The sequence below is a fragment of the Monodon monoceros genome, unplaced genomic scaffold (genome assembly GCF_005190385.1).
Source record: "Monodon monoceros isolate NGI ecotype Baffin Bay Population unplaced genomic scaffold, NGI_Narwhal_1 Super_Scaffold_22, whole genome shotgun sequence".
Classification (NCBI taxonomy): Eukaryota; Metazoa; Chordata; class Mammalia; order Artiodactyla; family Monodontidae; genus Monodon; species Monodon monoceros.
In genome coordinates, this window is record NW_021703779.1 from 113,509,613 (window position 1) to 113,523,055 (window position 13,443).

The window sequence follows — 13,443 nt, forward strand, 5'->3', positions numbered from 1 at the left end:
GGGGGGGGGGGGGGGGGGGGGGGGGGGTCAGCTCCAGCGCGAAACCTAGGGAAGCAGGAGGAAGGTTTTGTAACATGGGTTGAGCCTTAGAAGGTGGATTTTCAAAACTGCAGGGTGTGACCTTTCCGTCTCAAAAAGCGTGAAATCCCTACAAGGTGCCGTCTGTTCTAGGCTCTGGGAGAGAGGTTTCTGCTTTCGAAGTTTCTCTTTCTCTTCCATTCCTCGCGGCCTCTTCTCAGGCATCCAGGACTAGGTGGAGGTTTGGAAATCAGCAAGGAAAGATTGTGTGTGGTTCGTGTTCGGTGCTATATTATCTTCTGCGTTTGAGACTGTGCGGGATTCTCAGGTTTGTTTTGATTGCCCTTTACAATAAAAACCCTGTACCAGCGAGACCCCTTGGGAAAAGAAGAGAACAAGGTTTATTAAGGGGACTCCAGGTTTGGTTTTTTAATTTCCTGAAGTGCAAGAGATACGTCGCTGTAGCATTTTGCTTGGCTTTCAGAAGACGTAGTAATAGAATAAACGTATGTCTTTGCTGGAAGTCCCCTATATTCATTTAAATTACTCCATCGGGATTATCTGAGCCCCCTTTGATTTGAATTTGGAATAGATCCAGATTTCCTAATTGGAGCCATCATTTTGTAATTGCCTGTAATTCTTTCCTGGGTTATCAAATCTATGGCAAGCTTATAGAGCACCAGGAATAATTTTTTTTCGTTATCTTGATTAAGACAGTTTTAATGTAAATTTTATGTTGTTCTTTGGAAATGTGAACATTTGCAGAATAGCATACATTTAAATTATGAGCCCCTTGGAATTTTGCAAAGCCTTTCCCTCCCCAGCTCGTCTCCAGGAACAGAACCCTCCCCATTCTTTACACTGAGGAAGGAAGGGCTTCTAGGATGGTAGCTTTGCCTTTGGAAACTCATGTTCATATTTGCTTAGGAAGAATACATATTGAAAAGGTTTAGGCCTTTAATGTGGTGATGCTATACGTGCTTTCCCATTTTGGTTACATAAGGTTCCAATCTAGTCTTTACCTTCAGTCTTTAAAAATGCGTATTTAACATTTTTCAGAGCAAATATAATCTTTATGCAACAGGAAATTGGTCAGATATGCCATGATTTGTGTGAACCACCTACCAATAAGTATATAGTCTAAGACTACCATATGGATTCTGTAACCATATATGGTTTTTGAAATTCTAGGCTGCCATTCCCATATTGAATTTTTGGAGGAGGAAAGCGCTCTTTTGTTTTTTGGGTTTTTTTAACCAAGTCTAGATTTTTGAGTGAAACTTTAAAAAAATGGTGTAAGATTTAAATTGGGAAAATTCCTCTTATATGATACCAGGAAATTGAAGCTAATTTAATATGGATCAAACTAATGGACCACTTAAACATGATAATTTACTTGTGTACTGGAAATGATAAACTGGAAATGTTTTAAGTGGAAATAGAGGTTTTGGTCTCAAAGGTGGACGAGAATGCATTTATTGTTTTTTATAAATTATTTTATTTATTTAGTTTTGGCTGTGTTGGGTCTTCGTTGCTGCACACGGGCTTTCTCTAGTTGCGGCGAGCGGGGGCTACTCTTCGTTGTGGTGCGCGGGCTTCTAATTCCGGTGGCTTCTCTTGTTGCAGAGCACGGGCTCTAAGCGCGCGAGCTTCAGTAGTTGTGGCGCATGGGCTTAGTTGCTCCATGGCATGTGGGATCTTCCCGGACCAGGGCTCGAACCTGTGTCCCCTGCATTGGCAAGCGGATTCTTAACCACTGTGCCACCAGGGAAGCCCCGAGAATGCATTTAAACACTATTATTTGCACCATTTCTAATGTTAATGTGATACCCATTCTATATACTGGGCAATGATCTTAAAATAATACTTTAAGAATACAATTTAAATCTGACTGTTTTTTTCTCTTATGAATAGAATGCTGGGAGTGGTGAAATCTTTTGCAGAGAGAAGCATGTGATGGTGGTGGGCCTTAAGTCTCTCTAGACAAAAGGAGTAAATGGAGTGTCTTTTACGCAGCTTTTTAAGAACCTGTTGTTTGCCCTGCGGGACTGGAGGAGGGAAAAAAAAAGATAAGGAACCTTGAAAAATTAACAAAAATATGATCAGATACCTTTCTAAATATTCTTTAAATTTTTGCTCATATCCATTTGAAAAGTAATTTGTAAGTCAAGGCTTTGCGTAAGACATTGACTCTTACCTCTAAAGTTTTGACGTTAAAAAAAACCAAAAAACTGTTCACTGAAGGATGGCAGCTAACCTCCTGAGGCTGATCCATCCCTGTTTTCCTGCTTCCACCTCCCGGCTGCCTCCTTGCCCTCTTGTGCCAGCAACTTTGGCTTTTATAATCTTGTGGGAGTTGAACAAATGTTCGTGCTTGCTTGAACTTTGGGCCTTATCTGTTTGTCTGCTTTCCCCAACTTTTGCCTACAAAATTTTTTTGGTTAATTGAATTTTCCAGTTGTTTGGGTTTGGAGTAAAAGGGAGCAGACTGTAATTATTTTCTCTTAAAAGATCTTTTCTTTCAGCTCCTGTTGAACGAGAGCAAAGAAAGTTTCTTTCTTTTTTTTTTTTTTTGTCAACAGAGTACTTAATTAAGCAGAATATATGACCATTTATTTATTCAACCAACATTTACCGAGTTACCGCCTCTGTTGGAGGCTCTGTGCTAGGTGCTGGGATGCACAGTGGATAAGAAATGGCTCCTGCTTTCTGGTGCAGTTATTAAAATGAAAAATAGACAGTGAATTCGTTGTGAATAATCAAGAGTTGTCCAGAGTCTTTTGGACTTTAACATAGCACTTTATGTACAGTAAACATGCTTCAGCCATGCAAACAGGGGAGCCGTTTCTTTCCAGGGTATTAGTCACTGCATAAATTCCATCTCACCTTCCCAATGAAGACATACTTAGTCAGTTTGGGTAATAACATGGTTTATAAGTCATCTTAAGGTCAATGACCTTTTAACGTTTTATGTAAAGTAATTAGGACATAGCAGATTCCTTGATATTAAAAGTTCAGCATTTTGTATGACTGTATAGAGTAGTGAAAAGACAACCAGGCCAGCATTCCTTCCTGTGACTTAAAGCAGCTTCTGACAGCAAATTGGGCCAAAAAATTTATTTTTCTATGGTCACCTTTGAATTACAGGTACTAATGAATGATGGAGCCCAGAGGAGTAGATAAGACTAAATGGGAGGGCGAGTAAACCTTTGTCCTCCTGCAAGGCTGCCTACCGAGGTGGCTGAGAATTCCCATCTGCAGAAAGTGCTAGACAAGTGGTTTTTAACTGGGGCAGTTTTGTCCCCTAGGAGACATTGAACAATGTCTGGAGACAGTTTTGGCAGTCACAGCTTGGGGTGTGTCTAGCGGGTAGAGGTCAGGCAAGGGGCTTAAACATTCTAGGATGCAAGGGGCAGTCCCCCGCAATGGAGAATCATCTGACCCAAATTGTCAGTAGTGCTAAGGTTGATGTAATTTCCTCCATGAAATGCAGTAGAACTTAACTTCAGGAGAGTAGAGAACACTAACAGTGTCTTGATGTGACTGAGTTGTTGGCCAAGCTTACTTTACTAGTCTTTAAAGTGACTAGTACCTGAACATCGACCCAAATCATGAAGACCAATAGAAGCTACCATTTATGGTACTTAGCTCTGTGCCAGGCACTTGTATACATTGTCTAGTCTCTTCATTTTTTAAATTAAGAACCAGGCTCAGAGAGGTAAAGTAATTTGCCCTCGGTTGCACAGCTGGGCGCGGTTAGAAGACATCAAAATTAAGATTGTCTTACCCCTCAGAAGTTCATGGTTTTGAGCACAACGTCGTACTGTCTCCCTTGCGGTGTGCTCTATTCAAAGTCTTAACAAAATTAAAATTACTACATGTGCTATATACCATTGAGTTTGCTGGAGAGTAATTAAAACCATGAACGTTAAACTTGATCATACTTGGAGTAAGTGGCCAGGAGTAGGGGGCGAAAGGGAACTGGTTACTCGAAGGCCTACTCTAGTTCTAGAAAATATGTGGGTTGAATTTACACCCATTATGTAATTTGATCCTCAGAGGAACTCTGCAAAGTGGTTATGATGCACATTTCATAGATGAGGTTAGTTAAGTAACTTGTCTAAGATTGTACAACTAATAAGCGGCAGAGTTGGGATTTGAACTTCAGTCCTGTGACTAAGCCACTGTCCCTTGCTGCTTGGTCTGGAGCTTGGTGTTGCTGAAGGGGAGTGAGGCGAGGACCCTGCTGCAGAGAGGTGAGTGACTGGTCCTGGGTAAAAAGTCGTTTCGGAGGTAATGTGTTGTAGACACAGATCACATCCAGGTGGAGAATGGAGAGGTGAACTATTAATGCTATACCTTCCTCAACTGAGGAGAATTCAGCTGAACATGAAGTTTGTTCTAGAGATCTACCCTCACTGAGCCTGCAGTTGTCATTTTGGGGAACTTTATTGTCTATCTTCCTTGAAAATTGTACTTTTTATGGTGGTGAAGCTGGAAATTACCTAATTGTGTTTATATCTTTTCCGCAGCTTACTTTCAACCTTTTTTGGACTGTTGTATAGAACTTAACAATGATAGCATTTAGTTTTGTAGTCTTTGTACACAATTTAAACATTTATTTTTGCTGTGGACGTTGTTTTTATAACAAGCGTCATCAAATTCAATATTTGTGTTTTCCATATGGGGGGTGTGTTTTGTTTTGACAGCTAAATATTTATTTTAACTTTTGATGTGTTGTGTTTTAGAGCATAGCAAGAGAAAAAAAACAAAACAAAACCCAGCCCAATAGCAACCATATTTTGTCTGGAAAGCTTTTTTTTTTTTTTTTTTTTTTGTGGTTAGAAGAAGTACCTCATGTTTCATTTCATTTACTTTAAACTGGAAAGGAATTTTAACCATGCTTCTCAAGGGCCAGGATGCTGGGGAAAAAAAGTTATTTAGATAAAACGTATGTTTTGATTTCCACGTAGGACTGTGAGCCATAGATTCTGATTATAATAATAATGTCCTGATTCTGACTACAGCAGCCAGCCACTTGGGTAATCAACCACTGTGTGCAGACTCGCATTGTGATACTGTCTGGCTTCATATCACCGCCCCCCCGTGATTTTAGAGTAGACTTGAGAGATCTGGTAAAACTTGCAAGAATGCACTAATCCTTTTGAAAATCTATTTTTTAAATGATAAGAGTGGTACTTTTTCATTGTAGGGAAATTTAGAAAATACAGACAAGCCTAAAGAAAATAAAAATCAGTTATAATCCACCACCCAGAAGTTAGTGACAATGTTTTGTATTTCTTTGTTAAATGCAGTGATTTTTTTCATGGTGGACTCAAGTCCATTGCAGAATCTCCAACTTGTAAGTGTAGTCTAAGGTTTTTTAAAAATTTTGCCAAAAGATCCACTGAATTACTGTTGCATCTCTAGTTAGAAGTCATGGTCATGAAGAGTGAAATGGGAACGCCACCCGAGAGTTAGAGAATGATCATGTGGCCTCCTCATGTAAGCTCCTTAAAATTCTTTCTCCTCCAAGTTGAGTAGTAGAATTTCAGCGCTAGAAAGGGCTGTCAAGACCCCGCCCCCCCGCTTTGTTTTAGAGGTGAGGAAACTGAGGCTCAAAGGGGCCAAACACCTGATCCAAGGTCATGTGATGTGTTAATGTCAGAGTTCCAATTTGAAGTTTTAGGTCCTCCATACATAGGTAAGTTTTATTTTCCTAATTAAAAACTCTTCACAGCCAGAACTTTTTGTTGGCTTGTCCCTCAAAAGAACAAGGTATTATGGTGAAAGTATATTAACTGTATACTGAAGGATACCAAAAAGGCCAATTTTTTCCTAATTTCAGAAAATGATCAAAACAGTTGTTTGCAGAAATTTATCATATTATTTGCTTTACTGAAATTGAATATTAGTGGTGGGGAGCCTCTTTTGTGCATCTAGCCTTTAATTTCCTCTGGCCTAGGGAGCAAGTACAAGTACCAAGGCCTATGGAATATGCATAGAGTCACAGAAATGCAGCAACGACTTCGTAAGCGTCTTTACACATACTAGCCTGAAAGACCCCAATTGGAGCCATCGCTACATGAAAGTTTTCTTTTCCTTTATAAAACGAAGTGTCTGTTAAAATTGTGGTAAAGTTCAAATTGTGGGAAAGAAATTGTAAAGAGTGCATTTGCTTCCAAACTCAGGTAGGAAGTTAAGTTGTGGCAAATGCTGGCACAAGCGCATGCGCGCGCACCCTCACATGCGGTCGTTGTTTTAAATCTGGCGCTGTTAAAAAAAAAATAAGTTCTTCAACTTCCCGCCCTTTCTTTCTTCGCCCTCTTTGTGCTTTCTGTAGCTGTGTGGGCCCCTCTCTCTTCGTGTCTCCTTTGCCTGGGTGTCTATTTTACTCTCAGGGTGACCTTTTTTCGGTCTGATGGACTCTGCCCACTTTAATTTTTCCGGGCTCCAGAGTCGTCATCAAGTTTACCTGCCGCTGCGTCTTCCCCTTCCCGCATTTGCCAGTATTACAGTTACCCCCAACCTGGGCCAGGTCCGTTTTCCAGCCTAGGATGGTCAGGAAAGCTGCTCTCCAGAACAGGTGTCGGGTGAGATCTGGTGTCCCTTGATACAGAAATGTCACTGTTAGAATAGAATTAAACAAAATACATCTGGAGATTACATAGGCTGTGTACACATGTAAACCTGTGAACACAAAATCATCCCTTTTCTGTGGCCAGGGCCCCAGCAAACGCTAAAGCTACGTGAAATAATGAATGTGGATACTCACTGCCAAGGGCTTACTATTGGAACAAGTGAGAAAATTGTACCCTTGCCTATAGGGCTGTGCTGTGAAGTAGTTTCCCCTCCTGTTCCTCATTATTGCCTGCTAATGAATATGTGCATTGTCAGCGAGCCGCCAGCTCTTCCCAGCTTCCTGCGGCACACTGCACTGCTCTTCTGAAAATGGGTTTTGCTCTGTATTTAAACCAATGAGATTTGCTTGAGCTTCATTTTGGAGCTACTATGGGTGTAAAATACACAGATAGAAGATACACGTGTACCGGCTTTGTAAGTGCAGTGAAACCTAGGAAAAGAAAAGAGCAGTCAAAGTAAGTCTTGGTTGCCAGCACTCTACATTTTGTGGGATTTATATTTTATTCACGCACCTAAAAACTCTGGTTCTAGGGGCAGGACAGGAAGAAAGATGCAGCCGTAGAGAATGGACTTGAGGATACGGGGAGGGGGAAGGGTAAGCTGGGACGAAGTGAGAGAGTGGCATGGACGTATGGACACTACCAAATGTAAAATAGATAGCTAGTGGGAAGCAGCCCCATAGCACAGGGAGATCAGCTCGGTGCTTGGTGACCACCTAGAGGGGTGGGATAGGGAGGGTGGGAGGGAGGGAGACGCAAGAGGGAAGAGATATGGGAACGTATGTATATGTATAACTGATTCACTTTGTTATAAAGCAGAAACTAACACACCATTGTAAAGCAATTATACTCCAATAAAGATATATTAAAAAAAAAAAGCGAGTCATGTACCAGAATGTTCACTGCAGCTCTATTTACAATAGCCAGGAGATGGAAACAACCTAAATGTCCATCATCGGATGAATGGATAAAGAAGATGTGGCACATATATACAATGGAATATTACTCAGCCATAAAAAGAAACGAAATTGAGCTATTTGTAATGAGGTGGATGGACCTAGAGTCTGTCATACAGAGTGAAGTAAGTCAGAAAGAGAAAGACAAATACCGTATGCTAACACATATATATGGAATTTAAGGAAAAAAATGTCATGAAGAACCTAGGGGTAAGACAGGAATAAAGACACAGACCTACTAGAGAATGGACTTGAGGATATGGGGAGGGGGAAGGGTAAGTTGTGACAAAGTGAGAGAGAGGCATGGACATATATACACTACCAAACGTAAGGTAGATAGCTAGTGGGAAGCAGCTGCATAGCACAGGGAGATCAGCTTGGTGCTTTGTGACCACCTAGAGGGGCGTGGGGTAGGGAGGGTGGGAGGGAGGGAGACGCAAGAGGGATGGGATATGGGGATGTATGTATGCATATAGGTGATTCACTTTGTTATACAGCAGAAACTAACACAACATTATAAAGCAATTATGCTCCAATAAAGATGTTAAAAAAATTAAATTAACAAACAAACCAAAAATAAACCAAACCAAAAAAACTCTGGTTCTTACATATATTCAAAGCATAAAATGTTCCATAGACCTTCTAATCACAAGAATCTGCAATATCGACCGAGTTCTAAATGTGCTTTTCAGTACTAAGGACATGATAGGTGGGAGTGTAGAGATGTTACCGTCAAGGTTGTTTTGACGAGGATGGTACAAAAGTAAATTTCTCTACTCGATTAACAAGTTTTGTTATTCACTTTCACTTTTAGAGTGCGGATTAGGCTGCTTGGCTCCTGTCAGATTAAAAATGTGTGATTTATTAGGAAGAGGTTAAGGGCTGGTTTTTCAGTGAATCTCTGCCGGGTCTAGTATTAGACTTTATTCTTGTTTGGGAAGCTGATGGCCAGCGTCTGTCTATAGACATAATCAGTCATCTGTGCTTTCGTGTGACCAGTTGAACTGAAGTAACAGGTGCCCCCCCAGGTTCTTTAGAGACTAAAGCATACACACACACACACACACACACACACGCACGCACACAAATTCCAAAAATTTTTGTATCACTAAGCCATAGTAGTGGATTTAGACATTTGAATTAACAAAAATTAATGTTTTTCAATAGTTTGTAAGAAGCACCCTGTAAATAATGGTAGTTTCACATACTTAAAACGATTTTTATAAAAAGTCCTCAGGCAGATGGCTTCTAGAAGCTAAGGAGACACTTTAAGTTCCTTGTCAAAGGTTCTGTGTCTCCAGATGCCAGGGTCAGTTCAAATTTTCAAATTCTAGGCCCTTCCCTTCTAGGCCATAAGATGCAGAATTTTCCAGTGTAGTAAGCACACCTAACCACACTAAGGAAAGAAACCAAGCAGCCCAGCTAATAGGAGGTGAAAATGTATACTCGCATCTACAGATAAAGCAGTTGGCCTTTGTTAGAGACACTTTTAAAATATCAAACCCCCCCCAATTTATTAAAGAATAACTAACAGATATAATTGTATATAGTTAAAGTGTACCACATGGTACAATAAATAAATCTATTTTAAATAAGTTACAATAGATAGATGAGTTTGGGATGAACAGATACACACTACCGTATACAAAACAGAGGTTTGGCTGAGGGGAGGGACGCTTCAGGGAGAGGCTCAGCCACGGTCAGCAGGCTTGTTGCTTTTCTGGTCGCCACTCCCCCGGCCAGCCCGACAAGATGCGCCAGTAGCCCAGTAGCGTGGCACCGAGTCCTCTCGCTCTGAGCAGCCTCACCCTTTATACCGGAAAGCTGGAGGGCACTATGGGGAAAACAAAACAAGAAGAAAGTGGAGGAGGTGCTAGAAGAAGAGGAAGAAGAACAAGTGGTGGAAAAAGTTCTCGACTGTCAAGTGGTAAAGGGCCAAGTGGAGCACCTCCTAAAGTGGAAGGGGTCCTCAGATGAGGACAGCACATGGGAACCAGTAGAAAACCTGGATCGCCCCGGCCTCATTGCTGAGTTCCTGCAGTCACAGAAAACAGCACACGAGACAGATAAATCAGAGGGAGGCAAGTGCAAAGCTGATTCTGATGTGCAAGGTAAGGGGGAGGAGAGCAAACCAAAGAAGAAAGAAGAGTCAGAAAAGCCACGAGGCTTTGCCCGGGGTTTGGAACCGGAGCAGATTATTGGAACTACAGGCTCCAGTGGAGAACTCATGTTCCTGATGAAGTGGGAAAACTCTGATGAGGCTGACCTGGTTCCTGCCAAGGAGGCCAATGTCAAGTGCCCACAGGTTGTCATATCCTTCTATGAGGAAAGGCTGACGTGGCATTCCTACCCCTCGGAGGATGATGACAAAAAAAGATGACAAGAATTAACTCTCCTGACTGCCAGCCCCTGTCACATCTGACTGTGGGTTTCAAGTGGGGAAAGAAAGAGTTCTACTTGTCTTGACACCATAGAGGTGGCTTGAGAAGATGTCCTTTGAAGAGCCAGTATAGTTTCTGTGCCCTACAGCAGCCCAAGTGCTTTAAAGCCGCTCCATGCTGTATAGTTTGCACACCCATCCCAGTGGAGAGGAAGGTGGGTCAGTGTTTCAAGGCAACCCATTCTGAACTTTGCTGAGAAAAGCAAAGGGCCTTCTATGAAGGACAAAACTTGCAGAATGGGATGTGGGAGAGCTATAAAGATGCTGTGAATCTTCAAAGAGCATCTCCACAACCCACAGCCTTCTTCCCAATAGTGTTAACTCTGCATTTTTACAGCGTAGCATATATGTAGTTTTTGGCTATTACTGGTGTATTATTTGGGGTGGGAGGGATGAGGTGGGAAAGAAGGGAGATGGGTTAGGGTCATTTTTGTTCAAATTTGGGGCCTGATGGCGGAAGTGGTGAAACAAAGGAAAGAACAACTAATGATGATTTGGTTCTGTGTCCAGAATATTTCATCCTTTCAAAAAATGTCATTGGCATCCTAAATGAGGACTGTGAGAGACTGTTTAAAAGCTGTGAATGCCTGAAACTTAGAAGCCAAGGTGTTCCCTGCCTGAGCTTAATGCTGTTCCCAACAAAGGACTAAGCCAGTTAAGAAGTTACCGAAGCTGTGGTCCGTGGGATGGAAACTGGTTGAGGAGGAAAAGTCTTATTGGAGTGTATACGCAGGCAGGTCATTCTGTCTTAGAGGTGCTAATTCTTGAAATTGACAAGAAGACCCTTTCTTTTCCAGTTGTGAAGTTATAAATGTCAGCTTCTCCACCCAAGCCACTGGCTGAAGTATTTGGGGAAGGGCAGCGGGTGGTACAGGAGGTGGGAGAGTAGGGAAAGGCAAGGGCCAATGCTTTTAGGGTGGAAAACTCTTGGAGCCTCTGTTTTTTGAACTTTGAAACCATTGGTGGCAGGGTTCAGTCACTGACAGCACAAGTTCACTGAATCACTGCAGGAGTTGAATGATTTCTGAAGCCCTGGTCTCAGGAGAAGATTAAAATTTCATACTGGGGCAGTGGTTCACTTTAAAACCAATTTTTTTTAATCCTAAGAATTAACTAAAACCCAAAATGCTGTCTTGAATCATGAGATCCATCAGTTCTTGACATCGTCTAGACCTGCATCTAGAACTCCATTGTAAAATCATTTTAGGCATGTGTTAGGTTTCTGTGAAAACTTTTGTTTAACTGTTAAACCTCATACCAACACTGTCAGTTTTTGTCTTAATGAAAATATAGATTTATTAAAAAAACACTAAAAACAAAATAGATAACAAGGACCTACTGTATAGCACAGGGAACTATATTCCATATCTTGTAATGGAAAGGCATCTGAAAAAGAATAGCTACATTCATATATGGATAAGTGAATCACTTTGCTGTGCACCTGAAACTAACACAACATTGTAAGTTAACTATACTTCAATTTAAAAAATGGTTTAAAAAATAAGAAAATAGGAAAAAAATGAAGTGTACAATGTGATGATTTGATATACATGTACATTGTGGAATGATTATCACGATAACTTAATACCACTGTATGGAGTATCATTTATGTACAATAAACTGCATCCAGTTAAGGCATACAACTTGACGAGTTGCGGCAGAGGCATAGAGCCTTTTGCAGCGCATCCTTCCCCAGGCAACCACTGATCTGCTTTTGTGTGAGAGCTGCTTTCTAAACTTAGATTTGAAAGTTTGTGGATCTTTCTCAATCCAAAGACCAGCTCTAAATCCAGAACGCTGTTTTCTTCTCTGTATTTAAGATCAAATAATATGACAAGGAGATTCCAGGTTTGACTTCTTAGAACCTTTCCCTAGTGGCCTAAAGGCGAGTACTTAAGATTTTGCCTGCAAGTAAACCACAGTCTCTTTATTGAATAGCCTCATTACATACTTGGATTGAAGGGAAATCAGAGCCAAGAGAGAAACAATCCTGATAAAACAGAGAAGCAGTATATGTTCTTCTGAAGTAGGTAGGGTGAGATGTCAGATCCCCCAAGGACAGGACAAATAAACTAATTTGAATTTTGCTTCACACTTATTCATAAATTAAAAATGAAAGCATCAGAATAAATGTTTTACACCTGTAGGTCTATACCTCCAGCTAGTGTGTGTATGTAATCATTATTCAGGAATAACCCTATCCCTAGAGCCTTCCAAAAGATTTGAAATGGGTTTCAGAGGGAATTTTCAGTGGATGGAAGGTGTACCATCTTTACACACTTACGTGCAAAGCCGGCTTTTAACATGCTGAACGTTGCTTTCCCATTGATATATTCAGTTGAATGAATGATTAGGCAATTTAAGGGCTAGAGTGTTGAGACGCACTTTGTCCCTTCCTCACTCACCCCCTCAAAATAATTCCTGTCACCATCCTTTTATGTCTAGCTGGCTCTCCTTTCCATTGCTGCCGCTCTGTCCTGCATCTCGTGTCCATCTGCCACTCCCGATTTCGACTGTTTCTGCCCGTCCCTGCTTTCCTTTCCCAGTTTTCTTCCTCCTCTTTTCTGTCTCCCGATGCTACTTCTCTTACGCTGCTCTGCTTTCTCATGACAAAGCTGTTTTTATAAACATCTCCAGACCAAGTCATCAACAGACTAATTCCAACATGTCAGATGTCATCTTGGAGACTGTTTTTCTTACTTTTTGTTTTGTGGTCCAAGAATTTCTTCAGACTCGTTTTTTTGGGGCCATACTGGAGGTCTGAGAGTTGTGAATGGTTGGTTTTCACATAATCAGAGTTGAATATGTTTGCAGGGCTATGTTATAGTCAGTCTTTGAAACCATGAATCATTGAAAAGAAATGAATGATGTACATTACAGCGTTCCTGTGAAACTTGCCTTTACAAAGCTACAGCAATTAAAATGGTCTTGAGGTAAGGAGATTTATTGTTCCTCAGAAGGTACTGGAAACGTTTTTTTTGGTTTGGTGTTTTTTTGTTTGTTTGTTTTTGGCCACACCACACGGCTTGTGGGATTTTAGTTCCCCTACCAGGGATCAAACCCGGGCACTGGGCAGTGGAAGTGTGGGAGTCTTAACCACTGGACCGCCAGGGAATTCCCGGAAAGGGTTGGGTTTTTTTGTTTTGTTTCAAAAAACAAAAAACTTCAACATCTGTCAAAATCTATAGAATGCACAGCAGAAAGAATGAACCCTAATGTAAACTATTGACATTAGTTAATAATAATGTATCAGTGATGGCTCATCAACTGTAAAAAAAAAAATACAGTAATGCAGGATATTAAAGATAGAGGAAACTGGGAAGGAGGTATTGTGGAGGTATGTGGAAACTACTTTCTGCTCTGTTGTTCTGTAAATCTAAAACTGCTT

At 41.0% G+C, this 13,443-nt stretch overlaps 1 protein-coding gene and 1 pseudogene across 2 annotated transcripts in view; both read left to right on the forward strand.

The window, feature by feature from the left end:
* The window catches only part of FHL1 (four and a half LIM domains 1), a 59,215-nt gene that overhangs the window by 894 nt on the left and 44,878 nt on the right, over positions 1 to 13,443 (forward strand). The window contains exon 1 of one of the 2 annotated variants that reach the window (XM_029241036.1): positions 325 to 346. The exons of the other annotated variant lie outside the window; for it this stretch is intronic. The gene's annotated coding sequence lies outside the window, so the exon portion shown is untranslated. Of the gene's footprint in view, positions 1 to 324; positions 347 to 13,443 lie in introns of those variants that run through there. 2 annotated transcript variants of the gene reach the window in all.
* LOC114905898 lies at positions 7,030 to 10,016 on the forward strand (annotated as a pseudogene).